Genomic DNA, 26,871 nt, shown 5'->3' with positions numbered 1-26,871 from the left:
TCCTGAGACTTTGCTGAAGTTGCCTATCAGCTTAAGGAGATTTTGGGCTGAGATGATGGGGTTTTCTAGATATACAATCATGTCATCTGCAAACAGGGACAATTTGACTTCCTCTTTTCCTAATTGAATACCCTTTATTTCCTTCTCCTGCCTGATTGCCCTGGCCAGAACTTCCAACACTATGTTGAATAGGAGTGGTGAGAGAGGGCATCCCTGTCTTGTGCCAGTTTTCAAAGGGAATGCTTCCAGGTTTTGCCCATTCAGTATGATATTGGCTGTGGGTTTGTCATAGATAGCTCTTATTTTTCTGAGATATGTCCCATCAATACCTAATTTATTGACAGTTTTTAGCATGAAGGTTGTTGAATTTTGTCAAAGGCCTTTTCTGCAGCTATTGAGATAATCATGTGGTTTTGTCTTTGGTTCTGTTTATATGCTGGATTACATTTATTGATTTGCATATGTTGAACCAGCCTTGCATCCCAGGCATGAAGCCCACTTAATCATGGTGGATAAACTTTTTGATGTGCGGCTGAATTCAGTTTGCTAGTATTTTACTGAGGATTTTTGCATCAATGTTCATCAGGGATATTGGTCTAAAATTCTCTTATTTTTTGTTGTGTCTCTGCCAGACTTTGGTATCAGGATGATGCTGGCCTCATAAAATGAGTTAGCGAGGAGTCCCTCTTCTTCTATTGATTGGAATAGTTTCAGAAGGAATGGTACCAGCTCCTCCTTGTACCTCTGGTAGAATTCAGCTGTGAATACATCTGGTCCTGGACTTTTTTTGTTTGGTAAGCTATTAATTATTGCCTCAATTTTGGAGGCTGTTATTGGTCTATTCAGAGATTCAACTTCTTCCTGGTTTAGTCTTGGGACGCTGTATGTGTTGAGGAATTTATCCATTTCTTCTAGATTTTCTAGTTTATTTGCATAGAGGTGTTTATAGTATTCTCTGATGATAGTTTGTATTTCTGTGAGATTGGTGGTGATATCCCCTGTATCCTTTTTTATTGCGTCTGTTTGACTCTTCTGTCTTTTCTTCTTTATTAGTCTTGCTAGTGGTCTATCAATTTTGTTGATCTTTTCAAAAAGCCAGCTCCTGGATTCATTGATTTTTTGAAGGCTTTTTTGTGTCTCTATTTCCTTCAGTTCTGCTCTGATCTTAGTTATTTCTTGCCTTCTGCTAGCTTTTGAATGTGTTTGCTCTTGCTTCTCTAGTTCTTTTAATTGTGATGTGAGGGTGTCAATTTTAGATCTTTCCTGCTTTCTCTTGTGGGCATTTAGTGCTATAAATTTCCCTCTACACACTGCTTTGAATGTGTCCCAGAGATTCTGGTATGCTGTGTCTTCGTTCTCATTGATCTCAAAGAACATCTTCATTTCTGCCTTCATTTCATTATGTACCCAGTAGTCATTCAGGAGCAGGTTGTTCAGTTTCCATGTAGTTGAGTGGTTTTGAGTGAGTTTCTTAATCCTGAGTTCTAGTTTGATTGCACTGTGGTCTGAGAGACAGTTTGTTATAATTTCTGTTCTTTTACATTTGCTGAGGAGAGCTTTGCTTCCAACTATGTGGTCAATTTTGGAATAGGTGTGGTGTGGTGCTGAAAAGATTGTATATTCTGTTGATTTGGGGTGGAGAGTTCTGTAGATGTCTATTAGGTCCACTTGGTGCAGAGCTGAGTTCAGTTCCTGGATATCCTTGTTAACTTTCTGTCTCATGGATCTTTCTAATGTTGACAGTGGGGTGTTAAAGTCTCCCATTATTATTGTATGGGGGTCAAAGTCTCTTTGTAGGTCTCTAAGGACTAAATGTGGCAAATATACACCGTGGAATACTATGCAGCCATAAAAATGATGAGTTCATGTCCTTCGTAGGGACATGGATGAAGCTGGAAACCATCATTCTCAGCAAACTATCTCAAGGACAAAAAACCAAACACCGCATGTTTTCACTCATAGGTGGGAATTGAAGAATGGGAACAAATGGACAGAGGAAGGGGAACATCACATACTGGGGCCTGTTGTGGGGTAGGGGGAGGGGGAGGGATAGCATTAGGAGATATACATACCTAATGTTAAATGAAGAGTTAATGGGTGCAGCACACCAACATGGTGCATGTATACATATGTAACAAATCTACATGTTGTGCACATGTACCCTAAAACTTAAAGTATAAGAAAAAAGGGGAGAAATTTTAAAGCTGGTGTCCAGGGGAGACATCACATGATGGTAGGTTCCGTGATGCCCCCTGAGCTGCAAAGCTAGCAAGTTTTTATTATGGATTTCAAAAGAGGAGGGGTGTACGAATAGGGTGTGGGTCACAGAGATCACATGTTTCATGGGCAATAAAAGATCACAAGGCAAACGAGGGCAGAGCGAGATCACAGGACCAGGGCAAAATTAGAATTGCTGATGAAGTTTCATATCCCACTGCACATGCATTGTCATTGATAACATCTTATCAGGAGACAGGATTTGAGAACAGACAACCGGTCTGACTAAAATTTGCTAGGCAGGAATTTCCTGATAAGCCTGGGGGCACTACAGGAGACTGGGGCTTATTTCATCCCTTATCTACAACCTTATAAGACAGACTCTCCCAGAATGGCCATTTTAGAACCTCCCCCTGGGAGATGCATTCTCTTTCTCAGGGCTGTTCCTTGCTGAGAAAAAGAATTCAGCGATACTTCTCCTATTTGCTTTTGTAAGAAGAGAAATATGACTCTGTTCTGTCCCGCCCTGCAGGCAGTCAGGCCCAATGGTTATCTTCCTTGTTCCCTGAAAATCACAGCCATCCTGTTCCTTTGGGATGCCCAGATTTCATATTGTTCAAATACACATGCTTTACAAAAAATTTGTGCAGTTAACACAATAATCACAGGATCCTGAGGTGACATACATCTTCAGCTTACGAAGATGACGGGTTTAAGAGATTAAAGTTAAGACAGGCATAGGAAATTATAAGAGGATTGATTGGGAAAGTGATAAATGTCCATGAAATCTTCACAGTTTATGTTCAGAGATTGCAGTAAAGACAGGTGTAAGAAATTATAAAAGTACTAATTTGGGGAACTAATAAGTGTCCATGAAATCTTCACAATTTATGTTCTTCTGCCATGGCTTCAGCCAGTCCCTCCATTCGGGGTCCCTGACTTCCCACAACAGGCATGATCTGGCTGGACCTTGGAATGATTTGATGCCAGGGGGCACTCTCTGACTAGATCATGTCATGGGGTGATGCCAGGGTTCATGGATCATGTCATGAAGGTGTCTACTTTTTAATTCAGTCACTGTTCCTTCGTCTGAGCACCTAGGTTCCACTGCTGATGGCATGCCTTTTTCATCTGGGTTTGCTCAGGTTACATAAGTTGAAACATGGGGATTCATGGCAACTGAAAAACAACTCACCATTTTATTACACAAACTTGAACCAGATTGGGCTGCTTCTGTGGTTACAGAATAAAATACGTCGGATGTTCACTCTGTTGAAGTTGAAATATTTGACAATATTATGATTGCTGTTGTAAATTTGGTGAACATGTTCAAAATTGAAGATAAATTTGTTTTTGTGGTGATGATAGGAATGTGCATTTTGGTGTACTACATTATCATGGTACCAGCAATGTTCCTGCTAAATTAAGAAATTCATGAATCAAAAATGAACTTGGAATTGACATTTCTGAACACATAGTTCATAATTGCATTTGAATAGGCTGCAATTGTCTACTGACCAAACAAACAGCTGTAGTTGACAAGATTTAAAAATATTTTTATATATAAACATGGTAGCTGAACTATACTCAATACTGTAGCATAACAGACATAATTTCTCTCTTTGCTATTCTTATCAGATTTTAAAAATATTTGACTTTACAAAACACTTTGTTAGTCTTCCTGTTTGTGAGCCCTCTAAATATTTATTGAATTTTACTCAAAACAATTGAAAATCTTTAATCAAAATACTCAGTTTTGTAGGTGTTAAAAATTTTAACTTTTGAATATTTTAGCAAATTGTGATTACTAAGCACTAAGCTTACAAATAGGAAGGCTTTGAAATCTCTACCTACAAAATCAAGAGAAGAACTCAACAAATAGACAATGAGAGGACAGAATTTGCAGAAGGTATAATTTTGAAATTCTAAAATTATGGTTTGGAATCTTGATTGTAGGAAGATTTTTTTGATGGAGCATTTATGTGTAATTAGACAAATGTAGATTCTGTGCCTTGTTAAAATGTAGCATCTAACTTTAGCAATATTTTTAAAGGAATCATAAATATAAATAACATTAGTAAATTTTATATGGTAAGAACATTTGTTGAAGAGAGATACTTTGAACAGAGGAAAGACTACCTATAAAAATACTTGGGCTGAAATATTTTCAAATTAAATAAATTCGAAATTTAATCAAAATTTCAAATTGGAAATATTCTTCATTTTGGAGAATTTTCACTGAGCTTACCAGGTACATCAATAATTGTAGAGAGATAATTTTTGTGATTAAAAATATTTTGGGATACTGAAAAGAGTCAACTGAGGGAATCAACATATGAAAAAATTAATTATATAATTCAACCCTGAACAAATTAGAAGGCAAAATGTATTAAAAATTTTAAATAATACCCTTTTTAAAAATACATTATTTTAAAAAATACCTATGACATAATATTTGGTACACATGAGGTCAGAAAACTAATTAAAGTAGGTGAATGTATACCAAGCTTAAAATTGCTTATAATCAATATAAAGGCTTTATCTTGTTTTAATACACATTGATACACAAAGATACATAGCATTTTAATTTTTATAAAATGTTTTATCCAAAAATTTGCTTTTGACTAGAATCATTCTGGTAAATAAAGTCTTTACTCGTGTCAAATGGAGTGACTGTTTTAATGGAACTGTTCTTTTTTTAATAGAATCATCATTTAAGTATACCAAGAAAATAAAACTAATTGTCATTCTCTATGTAAATATCCCCAAAGTGTATGATTTTCTGATTGCATTATTTCTTGTGCCCCTTTTTACTCTTAAAATTTTCTACTGTGGACGTTAAGTTCTATCTTCACTGGCAAACCTACTTGACAGAGATCTAGCCTAGATTGCTGTGTTGCTTTTGTTCTTATGGGATATATTAACTTCCCTGTAATTATTGTGACATGATTACCAGGGCAGTTTTACAATCCAGCTTCTGCTTTTTTTTTTTAAATTAAACCACATAAGCCGACTTGTCTGTGCCTAATTTCTCTATATAACCTATTTTCCAGCCTTTGATCCCTGACCATATTTCCAATTTAAATGTTAAAGGAGGTAGTAATGAAATCTCTAGACTGTAAAACTGTCATTCTCCATATACCTTCACTTCAAATATTCTTGAGGCTCAAAAATAATCTCAAGGCGCTCGTTTTATCCTAGGGTATGTAGAATGAAACTGTGATACATTCCAGATTGTGTTCTCGTAAGCATACAATATCATGACAGATATCTCCAGAGATTATTAACAAGAGGACACTGATAGGACCCCTATAGCAGGAGAAATGTAAAGAAGAGATGGTGTTACCAGAACCCGAAACCAGGAGAAACTAGACGGAAGGAGGGTGAAGATGCTCAATGAAAACTAAAGTGTTAAAAGAGATGCAGCTGCTGAAAGAAAACAAAGCCACTTAAAGCAGATTTATGGGGTGGGAGAAATAACCTGGTTTTTCTCACCTCCAGCCTTCTAATTATCTTCCAGTGCCCCCTTTGGTCAAAGCTACCACCTGTGTGTACATGCGTTGCATACAAAGATTATTTGCCTGTACACACAGATCTACACAGAGATAATCTTTGTACATAATGCATGTCCCCAAAGATAAGATTGGGTCTCTTCAATGGTCACCATATTTATAGTAAAATATGGCACATGAATATAACTGTCTGGCAACTCCAAATAGTACAGAACAACAGTTACTGATTTTCAACAATGAAAGTATAATAGCCAACCACTTTATTCAGAGGCCTTCACTCAGAATCTACTTACTTACTCTAGTTTTGCACAAAATTACCCTGTGTGCTAACTGAAAGCTGACAAGATTAGCAGTTTAGTAAGGTAAAATGGACTGTCTGGTGTAGGCAAAGACAGATCCAAAGTTGGAATATTTAGCAATCTAACAATGAAGAGAACAGAAGAAAAAACCAAACAGTAAAATTCAGACAAAATTATTTTAAACTTTTTCTGTGGTTGTTTAATACAGAAAAACCATCTATCAGACACAACTTGAGAGCCCCTGAGGGCATGCCCCTGAAGCTAGAAATCTTGGCATTTATTGATGTTGTTAAAGGTGAACATGAATCTCTAAGAAAAGGTTAAATTATTCACAATATCAGCTGTTAAAATGGGGAGAATATATAAATGTTATACAGATCTGTAGACTCAAGTATTGCCTGACCCCAGTTGAAAAACTAATTATTTTGAATTATTCATAACATCTTAATACAATATATGTGGTATATTAGAGTAAGATGTATAAAAACACTAAATGTGAACAAGAAAAGTTATTGTGAACAAGAAAAACAGGAAATGCTGTGCAAGCTTCCCTTATATACACGTGTGCACACACACACACACACACAATCTTATAATAAAGAATCCAAAGGTAATGTTAATCTATTCCACAAATATTTATTGAGCACAAATTTTCAGACAAATTTTGAATATGTTTTCTTTGCTTAAAAGTGACTTAGTTTCAAAAAATCATCTCAGAGGGTAATTATAAAAAGCTGAAATAGCTACATGCATTTTTTAATTACATCATTTATTTTAGATTGTCTTAGATACATGTAACTGGTCACATGCATAAGCCTGACATTTTACTTTGCTTATTTACTGATATTAAAATAGTTCATTGGGGACATATTTGTTAACTGAATAGATTACATTTTAAAAATATGGGACATTTGGCAAGGATGTCAGATAATTTAAAAAAGAAGAGAGATGAAACTAGTATTTGCATATTATGGCTAAAATATCTACAATGTTCATAAAAAGATATTTTTGTGAAGATTTTTGAAAAACTAGAATAGAAAGTCAGATGAGAGGTAACACTAGAGGTTGAGTTCCTACCCCCATACCTGCCACCAACCTTACCACCCAAAATAATTTGTAAAATTATTTTGTATTCCTCTGCATATTTCTGGAGAGAAAGCTCTTAGCTTCCATTAAATAAAAACCCTCCAGGCTGGGCGCGGTGGCTCAAGCCTGTAATCACAGCATTTTGGGAGGCGGAGGCAGGCAGATCGTGAGGTCAAGAGATCGAGACCATCCTGGCTAACACGGTGAAACTCTGTCTCTACTAAAAATACAAAAAATTAGCTGGGCGTAGTGGCGGGCGCCTGTAGTCCCAGCTACTCGGGAGGCTGAGGTAGGAGAATGGCGGGAACCCGGGAGGCGGAGCTTGCGGTGAGCTGAGATCACGCCACTGCACTGCAGCCTGGGGGACAGAGCAAGACTCCGTCTCAAAACAAAACAAAAAAAAGAAACCCTCCAAACAGTCAAGTAGCATTGAACTAGAGTAATTGCAGTCTGTTCTTTCAGTATCTCAACCAAAGTTATACTAAGAATCACTGCTGAAAATACCTCATTTGTGGATTTGGCCATTTATATGTTTTAATGTGTTTATTAATGATTAAATTCTCACCATTATTTCCCCCAATGTCTAGACAAGTTTTAGTGAGTGACAAAAACAATTACAATCATTTTAATGTTCTTATGTCATATTTGCTATTGGATATAAAATTCCAAGTATAAAATTCCAGTGAGCTAAAATTCAGTGTAGCCCTTAGGAGAGGGATATAAAAAAATGACAGCTCTTCATTTGTAAAAGTTAAATGGTGGAAAATGGAATGGCATTTTTAATAATGTATAATGTAACCAATGAGCAAGCAAAGATATTTATCGTCTCACAGAAAAGTACATTTTATATGTTAAATTTATACGTATCCAGAATAGTCTCAAATCACTAAACATGAAAAAAGTAAATTTCCGAAAGGGCCTTAAATAAAGAAATCATAGGCCGGGCACGGTGACGCATGCCTGTAATCCCAGCACTTTGGGAGGCCAAGGCGAGTGGATCACTTGAGGTCAGGAGTTCAAGACCAGCCTGACCAACAAAGTGAAACCCCATCTCTGCGAAAATACAAAAATCAGCCGGGTGTGGTGGCATGTGCCTGTAGTCCCAGCTACTCCAGCGGCTGAGACAGGAGAATCACTTGAGCCCGGGAGGTGGAGGTTGCAGTGAGCCCAGATGGTGCCACTGCACTCCAGCCTGGGCCACAGAGCGAGACTCTGTCTCAAAAAAAAAAAAAAGAAATCATAGAAGACAGGTATATTAAACTCACCTTCCTCTCTCTTTAACTTTCTCTCTTCTCATTTCCTTTCAAACCCCAGCTCTCATTTTTATTCTTGGTCTGGAGTCTATGTGTTACAAAATCTAAAGTTCTTGAGGACAGTTTACTACATACATTTCATCTGGTGCTGATTTTTAATTTCTCATCAATGAGTAACAAAATTATTTCATTTATACTTATAAATTTATCTTTTTATTTGTGTTGCTAAATACAGTGGGCTATTGTCATTTTAGGCCTGAATTTTTTTTTTATGAACCAATTTTATTGGAATTGAAGAATAAGTAGATAACAATAAGCATAAAAATAGGAATCAGGAATCAACTCATCCTAATGTGTTTCTTCATTAAAATCAAAATTTAAGCCTGACTGTTGAAAACATTTTTATCAACTTTATGCTGTAGCATTCCGAATTGTATTACAGTTCATGGAATTCAGGTTTATTTCAAACGGCATCCTTAACAAATTGGTAAATTTTAAAGGAAGTATAGACAATTAAAAATCCTTAAGCTGCATGAAAATTAATTGAGAATTAAGTGAGAAAACTAGAGAGGCAGCCTTCACAATTTCTTGACATTTGTATTTATATATGACATCCATTTATGTAGAATGTACTAAATGACGGTGACTATGTTATGTTCTGAAAATTAGTCTGCTCAGTGACCTGATGAGGTACACGATATTGCCTGCATTTTATCTGTTCAGAGGAGTTAGCAATTTGTTAAAATTTACAGACAATAAATAGGTAGTGACTGAGGATTAAAATCAGGACTATATGATGGTGAAGTTGATGATTGTTATTCTACTCCAGTTAAAAGTTTTCAGCATAAAATAACTAGAACATATACTGATAGAAAAATGAGCTACAGTAATCCTAATTTACGTTAGTAGAACAAGGGGCTAGAAGCTACACTGGCTGTATTTTACATGGCTTTCTCTCTTAGCTGACTCGAGAGGTCCAGTGGTTGTCCCTTGTTATTTCTTCTTATGTTTTTTCTTATTATATTTGCAATGTAAATGATACTGGATGAGGAAGAAAGGTATTTTGATAGTCAAACAGGCATTCATTAAATTTAGATTCAGCTACCAATATTAACTGAGCATCTATGATATGCTGACACTAACAATACCAGAGAGTTTTCTATGCATGATTTCATTCTGGCCATATAACATTCCTTTAGTGGTATTAATAGTATTAATTCTGTTTCCTATATCCAGGTTGCCTAGCATTCTGACTGTAAGGTTCTCTTTCCCTCTAGCTCTCCATCGCTGACTCTCTGTCTCTCTCATTTCTTTCTATTTCTCCCCTTCAACTTTTAAGTTCCAGGGTACACGTGCAGGATGTGCAGATTTGTTATATAGGTAAACAGATGCCATGGTGGTTTGCTGCACAGTTCAACCCATCGCCTAGGTATTAAGCCCAGCACCCATTAGCTATTCTTCCTGATGCTCTCCCTCCCCCGCCCATCCCCCATGAAAGGCCCCAGTGTGTGTTTTTCCCCTTCACGTGTCCATGTGTTCTCATTGTTCAGTTCCCACTTATAAGTGAGAACATGTGGTGTTTGGTTTTCTGTTTCTGCCATTGGTTTGCTGAGGATAATGGTTTTCAGCTCCATTCATGTCCCTGCAAAGGACATGACCTCTTTCCTTTATATGGCTGCATGGTACTCCGTGGTGTATATGTACCACATTTTCTTAATCCAGTCTATCATTGATGGGCAGCTGGGTTGATACCATGTCTTTGCCATTGTGAATAGTGCTACAGTGAACATACACATGCATGTGTCTTTATAATAGAATAATTTATATTCATTTGGGTCTATACTTAGTAATGGGATTGCTGGACCAAATGGTATTTCTGCCTCTAGGTCTTTGAGGAATAGCCACACTATCTTTCACAATGGTTGAACTAATTTAAAACCCTACCAATAGTGTAAAAGTGTTTCTTTTTATCTGCAACCTCTCCAGCATCTGTTGTTTTTTGACTTTTTAATAATCACCATTCTGACTGGCATGAGATGGCATCTAATTGTGGTTTTGATTTGCGTTTTTCTAATCAGTGATGTTGAGCTTTTTTTCATGTATTTGTTGGCTGCATGAATGTCTTCTTTTGTGAAGTGTGTTGTCCTTTGCCCACTTTTTAATGGGATTGTTTGTTTTTTTCTTGTAAATTTGTTTAAGTTTCTTGTAGATTCTGGATATTAGACCTTTGTCAGATGGGTAGATTGCAAAGATTTTCTCCCATTCTGTAGGTTGCCTGTTCACTCTGATGATAGTTTCTTTTGCTGTGCAGAAGCTTTTTAGTTTAATTAGATTACAATTGACAATTTTTGCATTCATTGCTATTGTTTTTGGCATATTTGTCATGAAATCATTGCCTGTGCTTATGTCTTGAATCTTATTGCCTAGGTTTTCTTCTAGGGGTTTTTATAGTTTTGGGTTTTACGTGTAATTCTTTAATCCATCTTGAGTTATTTTTTGCATAAGGTGTATGGAAGGGGTCCAGTTTCAATTTTCTGCATATGGCTAGCCACTGCTCCCAGCACCATTTATTCAATAGGGAATCCTTTCCCTATCGCTTGTTTTTGTCAGGTTTGTCAAAGATCAGATGGTTGTAAGTGTGCAGTCTTATTTCTAAGTTCTCTGTTCTGTTCCATTGGTCTATGTGTCTGTTTTTGTACCAGTACCATGCTTTTTGGTTACTGTAGCCTTGTAGTATAGTGTGAAGTCTGTCAGCATGATGCCTCCAGCTTTGTTGTTTTTGCTTAGGATCGTTTTGGCCATTTGGACTTTTTTGTTCCATATTAATTTTAAAATATGTTTTTCTAATTCTGTGAAGAATGTCAATGGTAGTTTAATGGAAATAGCATTGAACCTATAAATTACTTTGGGCAGTATGGCCATTTTCATGATTCTTGCTAGACATGACCATGGATTTTTTAAAAAATTTATTTTTATCCTCTGATTATTTGGAGCAGTGGTTTGTAGTTCTCATTGAAATGGTCCTTCATTTCCTTTGTTAGGTGTATTCCTAGGTATTTTATTATCTTTGTAGCAGTTGTGAATGGGAGTTCATTCATGATTTGGCTCTCTGCTTGCCTGTTGTTAGTGTATAGAAATGCTAGTGATTTTTGCGCATTGATTTTCTATGCTGAGACTTTGCTGAAGTTGCTTATCGGCTTAAGAAGCTTTTGGCTGAGATGATGGAGTTTTCTAGATACAGGATTATGTCATCTGCAGACAAAGATAATTTGACTTCCTCTCTTCCTATTTGAATACCCCTTATTTTTTTTCTCTTTCCTGATAGCTCTGGCCAGAACTTTCACTACTATGTTGAATAAGAGTACTGAGAGAATTGTTGTTTTGTGCCAGTTTTCAAGGGGAATGCTTCTAGCTTTTGCCCATTTAGTATAATAATGGCTGTGGTTTTGTCATATATGGCTTTTATTAATTTGAGGTATGTTCTTTCAATACCTAGTTTATTGGGAGTTTTTAACATGAAGAGATGTTGAATTTTATTGAAGGTCTTTTCTGTATCTATATAGATAATCATGTGATTTTTGTCTTTAGTTCAGTTTATGTCATGAATTATATTTATTGATTTGTGTATGTTGAACCAACCTTGCATCCCAGGACGAAGCCAACTTGATTGTGGTGGATAAGCTTTTAGATGTGCTACTGGATTCAGTTTGCCAGTATTTTATTGAGGATTTTTGCATTGGTGTTCATCAGGGATATTGGCCTGAAGCTTTCTTTTTTTTCTGCATCTCTGACAGGTTATGGTACCAGGATAATGCTGGCCTCGTAAAATGAGATAGAGAAGAGGCCCTCCTTTTCAATTGTTTGGAATAGTTTCAGTAAAAATGGTACCAGCTCTTTGTATCTCTGGTTGAATGCAGCTATAAATCTGTCTGGTCCACTTTTTTTGGTTGGCAGTCTATTTACTACTGCCTGAATTTCAGAACTTATTATTGGTCTATTCAGGGATTCAACTTCTTCCTGGTTCAGTCTTGGGAGGGTGTATGTTTGCAGGAACTCATCCATTTTTTCTAGATTTTCAAGGATATGTGCATAGAGGTGTTTATATTATTCTCTGATGGCTGTTTGTATTTCTGTGGTTTCAGTAATGATTCCCCCTTATCATTTCTGATTGTGTCTGTTTGGCTCTTCTCTCTTTTATTCTTTGTTAGTTTAGCTATCAGTCTATCTATTTTATTAATTTTTTTAAAAAATTGCTCCTGAACTTGTTGATTTTTTAAGGGTTTTTCATGTCTATCACCTTCAGTTTAGCTCTGATCTTGTTTATTTCTTGTCTTCTGCTAGCTTTGAGATCTGTTTGCTCTTAGTTCTCTAGTTCTTTTAGTTGTGATGTTAGGTTGTTAACTTGTGATCTTTCTAGCTTTTTAATGTGGCCATTTAGCACTATAAATTTCCCTCTTAACACTGCTTTAGCTGCATTCCAGAGACTCTGATATGTTGTCTCTTTGTTTTCATTAGTTTCAAAGAACATCTTGATTTCTACCTTAATTTTATTATTTACCCAAGTGTCATTCAGGGGCAGATTGTTCAATTTCCATGTAGTTGTGTGGTTTTGAATGAGTTTCTTAATCTTGAGTCCTAAATTGGTTGTGCTGTGGTCTAAGAGACCATTTATTATGATTTCAGTTCTTTTGCACTTGCTGAGGAGTGTTTTACTTCCAATTATTTGATCAATTTTAAAGTAAGTGCCATGCAGTGATAAGAATGGATATTCTTTTGTTTTTGGATGGAGAGATCTGTTGATATTTATCAAGTCCGCTTGATCCAGAGCTGAGTTCAGGTCCTATAAGTCTGTACATTTTAATGCAGTATATCATCACCGATTGTATTGTTCTGCCATATCTTGAATGAAGGCAGCCCTGTATATTGTTGAAACTTGTGTACTGACTAACAACTTAGGTGAGTGGCAGATGCCCTATATGTTTCACAGCACCGCTCCACTTAACATTTCACTCTTGCCTTAACTTTTGGCTTACCATCCTGTTCCTTAATTTCTTATCTTTACATTGATATTTGGTCACCATGGTTTGACACTTGGCTCTCTCTTAAGAACTTGATTTGACTCCAATTCTTGTGAAACATTTCTGAAGGACTTTTCCATATGTTAAAGTAATTTTCAATGACAAAACTTTCATATACTGAGTGCACTATCTCATTTCTTCTGTAAATATGCCCCTGAGGGTTTGTGTCTTGCCATTAATGATATTAGAACAGTGCAGTGTGTATGTTATGGAGTTTAAATGGCATTTTTAAAAATGATTATATAACAAATTGAAGTAGTTTATTCAATTAGTGAGTGCTATAGAATATAAAATGCATCTATTAGAAATGCAAGTAGTTATTTTTAGTAATAGTGTCATTATCACTTGCTGTATCATTGAATATTATACTCTCTTGGACATTTAACTTAGTGCAAGGAAAGTGTTAAATTTGGGTGTGCATGTTTAACTAGCTTACATCCAAAGAATTTGAGGCCAGGCTCTAGTATTGAGGGATTTGACAGACCTGGTCTTTGACTTTTAACAAATAATCGTATGAAATATGTGAGATGTCTAACAATTTAGTGATATGTAAATGACTTTCAGTTCTGAGGTAATCTATCTTTCCTAATAGACTCTCCATTTAATGTGTGAACTACCATGTAATGATCACTACCAGTACAGTTAAATGCTTTTATAATTAAATCTATATTGAATGGACTTCTGTATCTTTTCTAGGCACTTTCCTGCTATGTGTTTAAACTCTGTGTAATTTGGAGTACTGTCATGTGAAATATGTGAGACTGAAATGAAATCATGTTCTGTGGCAGGGGGAAATATATTTTTGCTGAATAAATAGGCATTGAATTGCATTCATCTATCTAATTACATAACTTGCAATGCCAGTTATAACTTGAGAAAGATAATATCTTTTTGAAATCTATGGAAAATATTATTATAATATAGAAATGCTTATAATGATCTCTTTTGCTGTACTTTCTGCCTAAGTACTCCAGGGCAACTGTGAATTATGGTAGTTGAAAGCACTGACTCAGGAGTTAGCATGAATTTAAGTTTCGATTGTTCTATTTACAATCAATGATTGTGGGTTATTTATTTATCATTTGTAAGCCTATAAAATGGAGCAAATAATAGAGTTGTTTCAAATTTAAATGTGAATATGTGTAGGCAAACTGCAGTACAGTGTTTGATGACTAATATTATGATCTCTTTTTCTTACTCAATAATCTGTCAACATAAAATTATGTTGTGATTCTATTGAGGAAAACTGTAAAAATATACAACATTTCAAATTTGGCCTACAAATTAGAAAACAGATATTCATCAAAAATTTATTTTCTTTACAAAATTACTCATATAATATTTCCTGTTCCACGATGGTCTATGTTATAATTCACCCTGAATTGGGTTATATTCAAATATGTTAATTTAACTGTACATAGTAAAATCTACAAAATGGTTGTTTTGGAGCCAGTGCCTTTTTTTAAGACTCCAGATTCTCTTTCAAAAACTATAGGATAGATTTATTAGCTTTAATAGAATAATATAAATATTTGAATATGTGTAACCTAAAAATATATTTACAAAAAAATGTTTTAGTAGATACAATTTATGGCTCTATTTTACAGTCATGGATGAATAGATGTTTCTAAGTCTGTTATACAAACAAGTGACAGTTGTTGAACGTTTGAGTTTTCAAGTGTTCAAACAACTACTAGCTAGCAGACTATTAAGGTGTAATAGGTAAATTATTGTCTGTAATTGTCTTATTCTTCAACTTGTATTCTTTTTTTTTTTTTTTTTTTTTTTTTTTTTGAGGTGGAGTCCTTGCTCTGTTGCACAGGCTGGAGTGCAGTGGCACTATTTCAGCTCACTGCAACCTTAGCCTCCCGGGCTCAAGCAATTCTCCTGCCTCAGTCTCCCAAGTAGCTGGGACTGCAGGCATCTGCCACACGCCCAGCTAATTTTTGTATTGTTAGTAGAGACAGTGTTTCACCGGGTTGGCCAGGCTGGTCTCAAACTCCTGACCTCATCACCTTGTGTTCTTAAATGTCACTTGTGTTTCTTTTTAATTGGTGGGATTGTCATATTTTTAGAATTTTTACCACCACAGCTTGTGTTGCATGAGATTTAATCTGAAATTACTATCAAAAATTCATTAGGATATTTTGAGGTGTTAGAAAGAAGAAAAAACGAGATTTCCTATATTGTCACATAGTTCCAAAGCTTCCAGAAAGTAAAAGCTCAGAAATATGACTATAAAATATTTTAAGTGATTACTAAAATATTATTTGGTGATAGGAATTGCCAGAAACAAATGGACAGATTTTTTCTTTTCAGTCTAGCACAAATACAAATGTATTAAAATATATTAATGTTTTTGATATAGCTGAAAGCAACAAGGGACTGGCATGTCAATGTGCAGCCTGTGACACTCTATTCTTTCGTTGATAGGCATAAACTGGTTCATTTTCTTTCTTTATAGAAGTGTACTCTAGTCTGAATCTTGCATTCTCTCTAACTTACATGGCCAGACACTGTAAACCCGGAAATAACAAAATGTAACTCAGTTCATTTCTCTGACTGAGTATGCAAACCTGTGAGCCAAAAATCAGCTTATATCTCCCCAGTGAGTCAGAATGAAAGCACAGAGAGAAAATCTTTGCTAAAGGAAGGAGTGAAAGAAGCATTGTACATTTAACTAAGACATGAAGACTTGTACGTTATTTTCTTAAAATTACCTGGACACAATGAAGGTAATTAACAGTGTCCAGATGAAATACGATTTGCACAGTTTTGTTTCAAAAGTAATCTGTTTGCTATCTATTGACATAAATAAAAATCTGTGTTGATTACACAAGGTGAGTACAAATTCTTAATGCGATATCACTGTAGTTCACATATAACATATTTCTGGCTATCTTTGAGTTGTATGATGCCTTGTGGAATTTAGAAAAGAAAAAAAAGATCATTGGTTTTGATATTAGATAGTTCAAACCCTACTTCTGCCACTTACCAGTGATGGAGTACCGCTAATTTCTATGAGCTTCAACTTTTTAATTTATAAAATGGAGCTATTGAAGGGTTAGTGTGGGTATATAGTTAGAACAGCCTCTCAGGTTACTTCTATGCTATAGTGGTTATTTCTTTGTTTTGGCTTATTGTCAATTCATTATTATTTTACATTTGAAGCAAAATCTGTGAGATTCATTAGAATGCGTTTACTTATACTCATTCCATGTCAAACTGGACTTACCAGTGATGACAGAACCACTATATTAAAAAATATAAAATATATTTTTTTCTTAGTCATGTGTTTGCAAAAAAAGAAATGCTTATTAAAAAGAAATAAAGTACCAATAACCTGAGCGTTAATTGTGTGCCTTCAACCTAATAGATGTGTAACTTCTACGGGTCACAGTTTTCTCACTTGTAGAATGAAAATAATAAAAATATCTGCGTTGTTGTCTCACAAGATGTTATGAGAATCAAGTCAGATTTATTTAAGATGCTTCTTAAACTGTAAATCAATGTGCAAATTTAGTCTGTCCTGTATATTCATTTGTTTTCCGAGTAACGGTTTCATTTTTGCAGAATGATTGAATATTGGTGATTTTGTTACATTCTTGACGTACTTTTCCATAGTCACACTGGATCTTTCAAAATGGCGTGCAGTAGTTAGGAGGGCAGCCTGTTACCTAGCAACAGTGTTTTCTGAATGCCCACTTTGGCGACAGAGCTTATGGACACATCTATGCACTACTAAACTATTATTCACACTTACCAAACAAATCTGTGGTATTTCTACAGCTAATTATGTGAACAATAATTTCATGACCGTGACTAAGAACCATGTGTGTTATAACATGGGTTAACAACTCTTAGACAATTTTTAAAGAAATTGTATTTTATTTATTCATCATAATGTTTTATTTTTTGTACTGACATCTCTTTTATTACAATCATTACTGCATATCAGTAAGAGCTAATGTCCTTGAATTTCACAAACATCTACAAAATTGTATGTTTCCTATATATTTGGCAAGTACTCAGCCTTACTAAATACATACTTGAAATAACAGCAATAGTCAAAGCACAGAGTTTTATTTAAACTATCAAATAATTAACCTTCACAATAGATGTATAAACAGGCCCTTTATTAATAAATTTGTCATTGGTTGTTGCTGATTTTAGAAATGAATTCAAATTAAGCTAACATAAACCCTTAGTTTTACTAAATGTCATAGTGAATAGCTTTGTTCATATACATAAATATTAGTTTGTTAAACAAAGAGAGCCCTTTCATAATTTCTTTGGGGTTTTTAGTACTTGTAGTTCTTAGGTTCTACTGAAGCACGTTTTTGTCAAAGTGACCATGTAAATCACTGAAAGTGTGCAGGCATTTGGAGTAATCAAGTATTTCTCAGTAATCAGCCTGAAAATAGTTCTGACAGTTCACATTAGAGCTATTTAGTTTGTGGCTATGTTAATTGCTGTAAGATTAGCGGATTGTTGCCTTGAGTTTGTTACTTGTTCTTTTCCAAAGCCTTTGAAGCAATTATAATATCCAGTTGTAAAACCCGATATAATACTACAGACAAGTAATACCTTTAGATTTTGCATTTGCACTTTAACATCTTATAATATGGCATTAGCAAGATAGATCATTCCTTGATGCCTTAAATTCAGGACATTAACTTTGGTTTGTAAAAACTACAATGATGTCTAAATTCATCTAAAGTTTCTTTCTCTTTTCTTGAGTCATCATATGACTTTTCAAAAAATGGTATCCTATATTTTATGTGTAGAGTCTTGTTTTTCACACAGCATTCAAGAAACATGTGCAAATTATTTTTTTTTGCCACTTACTGTGATATTATTCCCATGTGCTACTTCAGGAACAGAATGGTTATAAATAGTAAAGATTTTGGGGGCAGAAGAATTAAGAGTGATGTTTCTTGGCATGCAACTTCTTTTTATTTAAAAATAGGGACCAGGTCTTGACATGTTTCCCGGGCTGGTCTTGAACTCCTGGGCTCAAGCAATCCTTCCACGTTGGCCTCCTGAAGTGTTGGGATTACAGGCAAGAGCCACTGTGCCCAGCCTCATGCAAATTCTTAATATTGGTTGATCATAAAGTAAAAATATTGCAACAGTGCTATCTCCATGTCTGAACATAAGGAATATACATCTCTTTTCAATCAACAATGCCACATATGAGTTTTCACTAGAAATCTTAGTATAAAACAATATGCTACTCAATGAATAACAACCATTATTTGTTTTTAGAGAAATGGAAAAAAATATTTAAAAAACAATTCATGGCCATAACCATTTGAAAAGATGTGTTATGCTACTCTGATTAGGGGACTACAAGTGTAAAAATGGTTACATACTTATTTTGGAACCCATAGGATTGGGAAAAATGTAAAATTCTAACAATGTCGGGTTATGAGATTTTCTGGAAAATAACAAGTCTACGACACTGTTAGTGGGGATCTAATGTATTGCCGTCATTTTAGAGGCTATAAACTGAAAGTGTATACACTGTGACCAGCAGTTTCGATCTAGATATCTGCAAAAGAGATAAGCACATCTGCTAACGGAGACAAGAACATAGATGAATTGTAAACAAATTAAATGTTCATTAAAAAGGAAAAGGATAAGTAAAATATGGTACATTCTTATATGAAGAAACAATCCACCACAAGCAGGATTTAGTAGAAATAGCAAGCTGCAGGATCAGGCCCCTACAGAGATAAGAGGTATAGGAATGATGAAATAAAAAATATAAAATAAGGCTACTGTGTTTAAAGAATAAAAGGTGGAATTTAAAGTATGATTGTGAAATAAAAACCTGCCAAAATTCACAGCTAGATTTCTTTAAAAAAAGAATCTAATAGAATTTCCAGAAATCAAAACAGTATATGGCAATTGAAAGAAAAGCAACTTATTACAGAGTTAAAGTTGTAATTAATTAAATGGAAGAGAGAGCAGAAGAAATTCGTTCAGAATGAAGATGAGAGAAAAAGAAGTGGAAAAAGCAAAGGTGAAATTTGAGCAAATCTAGATTACAGAGAGACAGTACACTCTATGTCAAAAAGGGTTCCAGAAGGAGATAATAAAAGGCAGAAAGCTGGTATTATGTGAGATAACAGCTGCTTTTTTTGCCCTAGAATTTGTTAAAGATACAAATCCTCAGATTCAGAAGTTCACATATCTCAAGCAGGATAATTTTTAAAAAGTCATACCTAGACTGTAGTAAAACTGAAGAACCCAGAAGACAAAGGAAAGATTTTAAAACCAATCAGAAGAAAAAAAGACTGATTACTTAAAAATTGACTGTTAACATTGCAACAATAGAAACTGAAAGGAAATGGCCATGATATCTTTCATGTGCTGAGAAAGAACATTCAACCCATAAATGTAAATTCAGAAAGACTACCCTGCAATAATTGAGATGGAAGACTTCCCTGGACCCCTTTGTGGGACTTGTCCTGGGTGATGTCTCATTTTGTTCGGCCACTGCACTCAAACCCCTTGAAGGAGGTGGAGCCTGCAGGTGAAAGGGAGCATGCGGGGGGCCGGGGCTGGGGCTAGTGCTTTTGGGCTCTGACCCCACTGTAGTATCTAGGGGTGTGTTACAATTAATACTCTTTTAGCAGTTGCCATCAGTGGAGGGCTAAGTGTTAACCAGCTCAGTGGAGAGTCAGGGTGACAGCCTTTTACACCCTGCCCTCTTGGTATCCAGGTCCTTGTCTGGCGTCCAGGAAGAATCAGGTAATATGGACTTGAAGGATGGTCAATGTGGACATTTTATTGAGTGATGGAAGTGGCTCTCAGGGGAATGGGGAGCTGGAAAGAGGATGGAGTGTGAAGATATTCTTCCCCTGGAGTTCGGTAGTCCCTGACCGGACTCCTCTCACATTGTCCCCAGCTGAACTCCTCTTGTCATTCAGATGCTGCTTCTCTTCTTACCTTCTCTGCTGCACTGCACTGCTCTGCTGTTCTGCCTCTCTGCCACTCTTCTGCTCATGGAGCTTGGGGTTTGGGGTTCTTATGGACAGGAGGATAGGGGGTGCAGTGGGCCAGAGTGGTCTTGGAAAAGGCAACATTCAGATGCTGTATTAATTTGTTTTCATGCTGCTGATAAAGACATACCTGAGACTGGGAAGAAAAGGAGGTTTAATTGGACTTACAGTTCCACATGGCTGGGGAGGCCTCAGAATCATGGAGGGAGGCAAAAGGCACTTCTTACATGGTGGGGGCAAGAGAAAATGAGGAAGATGCAAAAGTGGAAATCCCTGATAAAACCATCAGATCTCATGAGACTTATTCACTACCACGAGAATAGTATGGGGGAAACCACCCTCATGATTCAGATTATCTCCCACCAAGTCTCTCCCACAACACCTGGGAATTATGGGAGTACAATTCAAGATGAGATTTGGGTGGGGACACAGAGCCAAACCATATCAGGTGTGAAAACCGGAGTGTCTATTCTCATTTAGGGCCACGGGTCCAAGTTTGAGGGTGGAGCCCTCACCAAGGATCCCACCCTCCTGCCTTCTGCCCATATCATAATGACACTGGAATAAAGGTATTGTCAGACAGCAAACACTGAGAGTGTTCATTACCAACAAATTCTCCCTAAAGGAACTTTTACCCTTTACAGGGGAGAAAAGATCACAGATCTGGCATACTAGAAGGAAATGTCAACAAATAAAATGGCAAGTTTCTGAGTAAATTGAACAAACATTTGTTGTATAATAATAATAAACATATCTAGTTTGGGGGGTTAAAATCAAGCTAGAATTGAAATCCTGGAGAACAGCATAATCATTGTAAGTGGTCTTAACTCCCTTAATAGAAGACATTGATTGTCAAACATCAATTAAACTGCTTTATATGAGATATAGCTGAAATATGACATGAAAGGAGGGTTCAACATAAGCAGTTTAAAAAATGTACATCAGGTATAAATCAACTAAAGATGGCCATTGGAACCATACTAATACTTTACAAAACAGATTTTAAAGCAAAAATCTTAAAAGATAAAAAGAGGGTACTATTTTGGAAAAAAAAATTCAATACATATAGCTTTAAAATATATAAAGCAAAATCTTCATAACTTCAGGGAAAATAGATATATCCATTATTACATTCTTAGAAAAAAACTAGATTAAATTATTTTTTAAAAATCAAGAAGGATTTAAGATTTAAAGAGCTCCATTAACAGGTTTGGTCTAGTGGACATATATAGCACCATGAACTCCAAAACTGAAGAATAAACATGCTTTACAAATTTTGTAAACATTTTGCAAAAATTGATGACATAAAAGGCTATAATCTGAATAAGTAATAAAATGCCAATATTATACATCATTGTTGTCCAATTGAAATACAGTTATAGACAGAAGAAATACACTGCCATTTTTGAGTTATAAAAATGGAAATAAATTTATATATACTAGAAATAAATTACAAAAGTGGTCTTATTCTGTATATTCAGATATTTAAAAGGCATATTTCAAATGATCATGGTGGAACTGGCCTAATCGTCCCATAGAACTGATGTTTATGATTTATTTTGAATAAACATAGGAATTGACCCTCCCAGTCTTACAATTGTTACATTTGTCTTATCTGAGTTCTTCTCTCAGGAAACCAAGTTTCAGGCCTCCCAGATGGTATCAAGGAACTGAAACTTACTGATAACCAAATATGGACAATGAGATGGCCAGACCCCTCACCTGTCATTATCGCCTAACTGATTACCTGCTTACTGTTAGCCAATTATTCTTCCTTACCCCTCCCTAGCTGATCTCCTATTTCCTCACCTGCGGCACCTAAGTAAAGCCTTCTTCCCTGGCAATACTCATTGTCTCAGTGACTGGCTTTCTCTGCAGTGAGCAGCAGGACCTAAATTAAACCTCTAGAGTTTCAGTAACAATGGGTCAAGGGAAAAATAAATAGGTAAATTAGAAAATATTTAAATTTGAAAAATAATAAAAATTCTACTTGTCAAAGCATAAATAAATGGACAACTTATAGGATTAAAGTATTATCTTAATAATTTTTTCTAAGGAATGAGGGTGGAAAATAGAGGCTAAGAAATCAATTTGATAAAAAAACTAGAATAGAAAATGTTATAGAAATATTTTCTATCTTAAGGAAGAAAAAAATAAACTCAAAGTAAAATAATAAAAAGAAAAATTTTAATACCATAAAAGAAATTAAAAAATAGAACACAAATATATCCTTGAAAGGATGAACAAAGATAAGACCAATTCTTTAAAAATAGAATGGAAATAACTTCTGGTAAGACTAATCAATAAAAAAGACAAAAAAAAACTAGAAATGAAAAAATCATATGTAAAGAAGCAGCAGTTATTTAAAAACATGACAAAGATAATAAATTTGCTAGTCTCACATTGGTTAGTAGAGAAGCTGCTAAATTCATATCATATAGTCCACTTAGCTCTTTTAAATCTGCTCTGATGAACTTTTTACAAGATAATCTTCCCCTGCAGTAGTAAAGGTAAACTCCCTGTAAATGTAATAGGGTAACCAGGCACATGAAATCGTAAGATCTGTTTTTCTTAATGTTTATTATTCTCTTGCTTTTAAATATTTATCTTTTTGTTGATGCTGTTAGGCAAATGAGGCTTCCTGTAAACCTGTAACTTCAGTTATATGATAGATAATTAGGTTATAAGTTTTATTTTTAGATGAGAACAGATGTTTATTTTTCTTTCATTTATCCATAAAATTCCTGACATTCTTTGATTTTCTTTGACTGCTTTGGATTGTCCTACTCAACTTCTATTTTGTATACTTCTTGTTGGAGAAGTTGGAAAGCTGAAAATGACCTTTCCCAAATTCTCTTGCAGGTAGGTTTCTTGTGAATTAGTTTCCACCATTTACATACAGTTATGTAGTATTCAAAAGGCAGAAGTGAGTTGGAGGCCACATGCCTGATGTTCCTGGCTTTGCTGCTGACCAGCAAATGGACACATGTTTGCTTGCCTCCATGGGGTCTGTCTCTAGCTTTCAGGTGCAAGGAAGCAGTGGTGGCAGTGGTGATGGTTCTTGCTCCTACTTCCTAAACCCTAGGGTCGAGTTTCAAGTTTTATTTTATTTTTTATTCTGGGTGTGAGAAGCATTGGTGGCTGATATGCATTCTTGGTTTCAATTTCTGTATGGTGATGATTTCAGGGCATTGGCTCCACGTTGTTCTGGTATTCATTCTAAGAGTTCCAGTCTAGAATCTGGTTCTTAGGATATTTAGGTATGTAATTCCCTGATTAAATTCCTTCCTGCTTTAAAATATAATGTCTTGTTTCTTGTCCTAAATCTTGACAAGACAGACACGGAGCTCCTGCGGATATTTTTTTCCTTTCTTTTTTTTTTTTTTTTTTTTTGAGACAGAGTCTCGCTCTGTTGCCCAGGCTGGAGTGCAGTGGCGTGATCTCGGCTCACTGCAAGCTCCACCTTCCGGGTTCACGCCATTCTCCTGCCTCAGCCTCCCGGGTAGCTGGGACTACCTTTTTTTCTTTATACTACAGAGAATAATATTGAGGCAGGAGATCTTCTATTGTGCTTCTTAGCCACAGATTTGACAATAGAATCAATGTCAACCTAAGCAGTGTTGATTTGTTCTTCTCACATAAATCCTTAGGTATTAGTACAAAGATAGATAATCATTCAAGGTCTACAAACCAACATTGATTTCAATTTGAGAAACCTCCTTGTCAAGATAAGTCCTGCTACACCACTTTCTGTAACATAATTTTCCTCTAGCTTTCTCCTAGTCAGATGTTTAATATAGGTAAAAGCCACTGCCTGAGAGAAACAAAGGACAGTATCAATCTATATCCCTATGGTTAACCAGATATAGTACTAGGAAAATTTTTCAATAAAATTTCTCAGTGATAAACTGATTAATGTTTTTAATATCAGCAGATCCAATTAAGCCATAGTTATTCATGTTCATGTGTGATGTGATTGCTAATTTGGTCAGTTTAATTATAACTCCAATGAGTTATCCATTCATTAATAAGAAACATGTTTTACCTTGAGCAATACTTGGACACATCAACAGACCCTTGACCTAAGTCATGTGTTGCTCCTGGGAAGAACTGATGGGTAACAGGTGACCACTTTTCAAAAATCTATATCTGCCATTTGGTTTTGCCTCAATAATGTCAGAATCTTCATTTTTAGACAAATTTTGTAGAAAATAACCCCAGAGGACTTGAACAGTCGTGTCCTGGGGCATAGCACTTGCTGTCAGCTATTCTCCCTGCATAGAAGATACATTGTGCTACTTCTATTTTTTAATATTAAATTTAAGAGAAATAGAATAGGAATTGCATTTTACTACTGTATCTAAATTTTTCCAGTTTAATGTATTACAAATTTAATTCTGTTTCATAGAAAACATCTATTAATAGTTTTCCACTCTAAAAATGAATTTGTTTATGTAGATCTACTTTGCTGATTGTAGTACTGTCTTTGAATTAGTGATCAATATATGGTGCTATTTCTCCCATGTAATACATGTAATACATGAGTCCAAGAATCAAGGGATGTAAACTAACACAAAGAATTGAATTATCTAATCAGGCTCAGAGATATTACCCAGTAACATGCTTTACTAATAAATTCAAGGGTACAAACAATCAAAAGGCACAGATGAAGCAGGAGAAGTTTGTGTCATTCTTTAGGAAGCCATGACTCATGAATTCATAAGTTGGCATACCGTAAGCCACTAAACCAAAGACAAGGAAATCCTTTAAAAAGTATCCCTAAAGATTTTCTTTCTATTTAATGTCATTAGTTTATTTACCAAGATAATGAGATATCAACTTGTTTTTAAGTTGATTAGACCACAACTCTCTGTCTTCTTTCTTTCCCTTGGGTATTATTCCCCCTCATCTTTGCAATTGACAGAGAAATTGATCACATGGCAACTTTAGCTCCTTTTTTTCCAGGGTAGAATGAGAGTGGCTTCCTTCACTATTATCCTTAACCTACCTGCAGAACTTTTGCTTCTCATCTCTGTAGCTTTGAGCATTGCTGATTCAAAGGTCTTAGTTCCCAAGGGAAAAAAAAAATGCTTCCACCAGTCGATGCACAATGGTCTCGTTAAAATGGAGGTTGAGACTTTCACCTGACTATTTTAGTGAGTTACAATATTGGATGAAGTGATGGGTCCAAGTTATCAAGGGGAAATAATATTGTGGCTATACAATGGGCCAGGGAGCACTACCTATGGACCCAAGGGAGTCCTCTGGGGTGCCATATATATTAATAAATATTAATGGAAAATTAAAATAATCCAAAATTTGCAAGACACTGAGGTTTCAGATGCTTTAGTGTCTTAAATGACCAAGTAAAGATTTTCAACCCACTAAGGTGCTGGCCAGCTACAAAGGGAATACAGAATGTTTTGTGAAAGAAAGAGGTTACAAATATCAACAATACTCATGGCAAGCTACAGAATTGAGACTACTATAGCTGTACATATTTCCTTCTGTGATTATCATATGTGTATACGTATGAACTAATTTTTTCTCCCTTCTTTCATCTTCTAATTTTACATAAAGATTGTTGTTGATGGTTAATTTTACAATTATGTTTTTAAGTTTCTCAATATTCAGATGAAATGTTGACAGAATTAGAGGAGAATTGACATTGCCCAGATATTGACACTGAAGCAGTCTATTAGAAATGAGCAGAATGACAGTTGGGACACTGCGTCTCCTTTTCGGGGGAGAGTATTTAAAAATGAAAGTATTCTAATTTGTGTGAAGGATAGTTACATCTTATAAAGCATAAAGCTGTTGTTATATGTGTAAAGGTGCAAAGTAGCCAAAAAGATAGACTGCCATTAGCTATTGTCTCTCAGCTCCAAATTCACCCTTCTCTATTCTGTTTTGTGATGCTGGGGCTGGGACTTTGCAAATATATGCAAATGTATTGCTGGCAAGAGTGCTTATCAGCGCTCTTCTTGTTAGGTTCTGCCAATGGAGGGCAATAAAGGGAGCCTAGAAAATCCTGCTGAACTGTGTTATTTGAGCTAGCATTTTATAATGTGCTTTATTTAGGCATCTGATTTAAAATGGATACCTAGGAATTCTCCCAACTCTTCCTCTAAGTCCCTGTGAAAACAATGAAAAGATGAAAACTCATCACTGAAAATACAGATAGTATTACCCTATTGTCAGATTCTGAGAGTTCTTAAAAATTAATTTCAAGACTGGTGATAATTGTCAATTCATGTCTTTGGCCCACTTTTTGATGGGATTGTTTGTTTTTTTCTTAACTGATTTGTTTGATTATGTTGTGGATTCTGGATATTAGTCCTTTGTCAGATGTATAGATTGTGAAGATTTTCTCCCACTTTGTGGGTTGTCTGTTTATTCTGCTGACTGTTCCTTTT

The sequence above is a fragment of the Symphalangus syndactylus genome, chromosome 4 (genome assembly GCF_028878055.3).
Source record: "Symphalangus syndactylus isolate Jambi chromosome 4, NHGRI_mSymSyn1-v2.1_pri, whole genome shotgun sequence".
NCBI lineage: Eukaryota > Metazoa > Chordata > Mammalia > Primates > Hylobatidae > Symphalangus > Symphalangus syndactylus.
The sequence above is the reverse complement of the archived record's forward strand: the minus strand, read 5'-3'. Positions refer to the sequence as shown.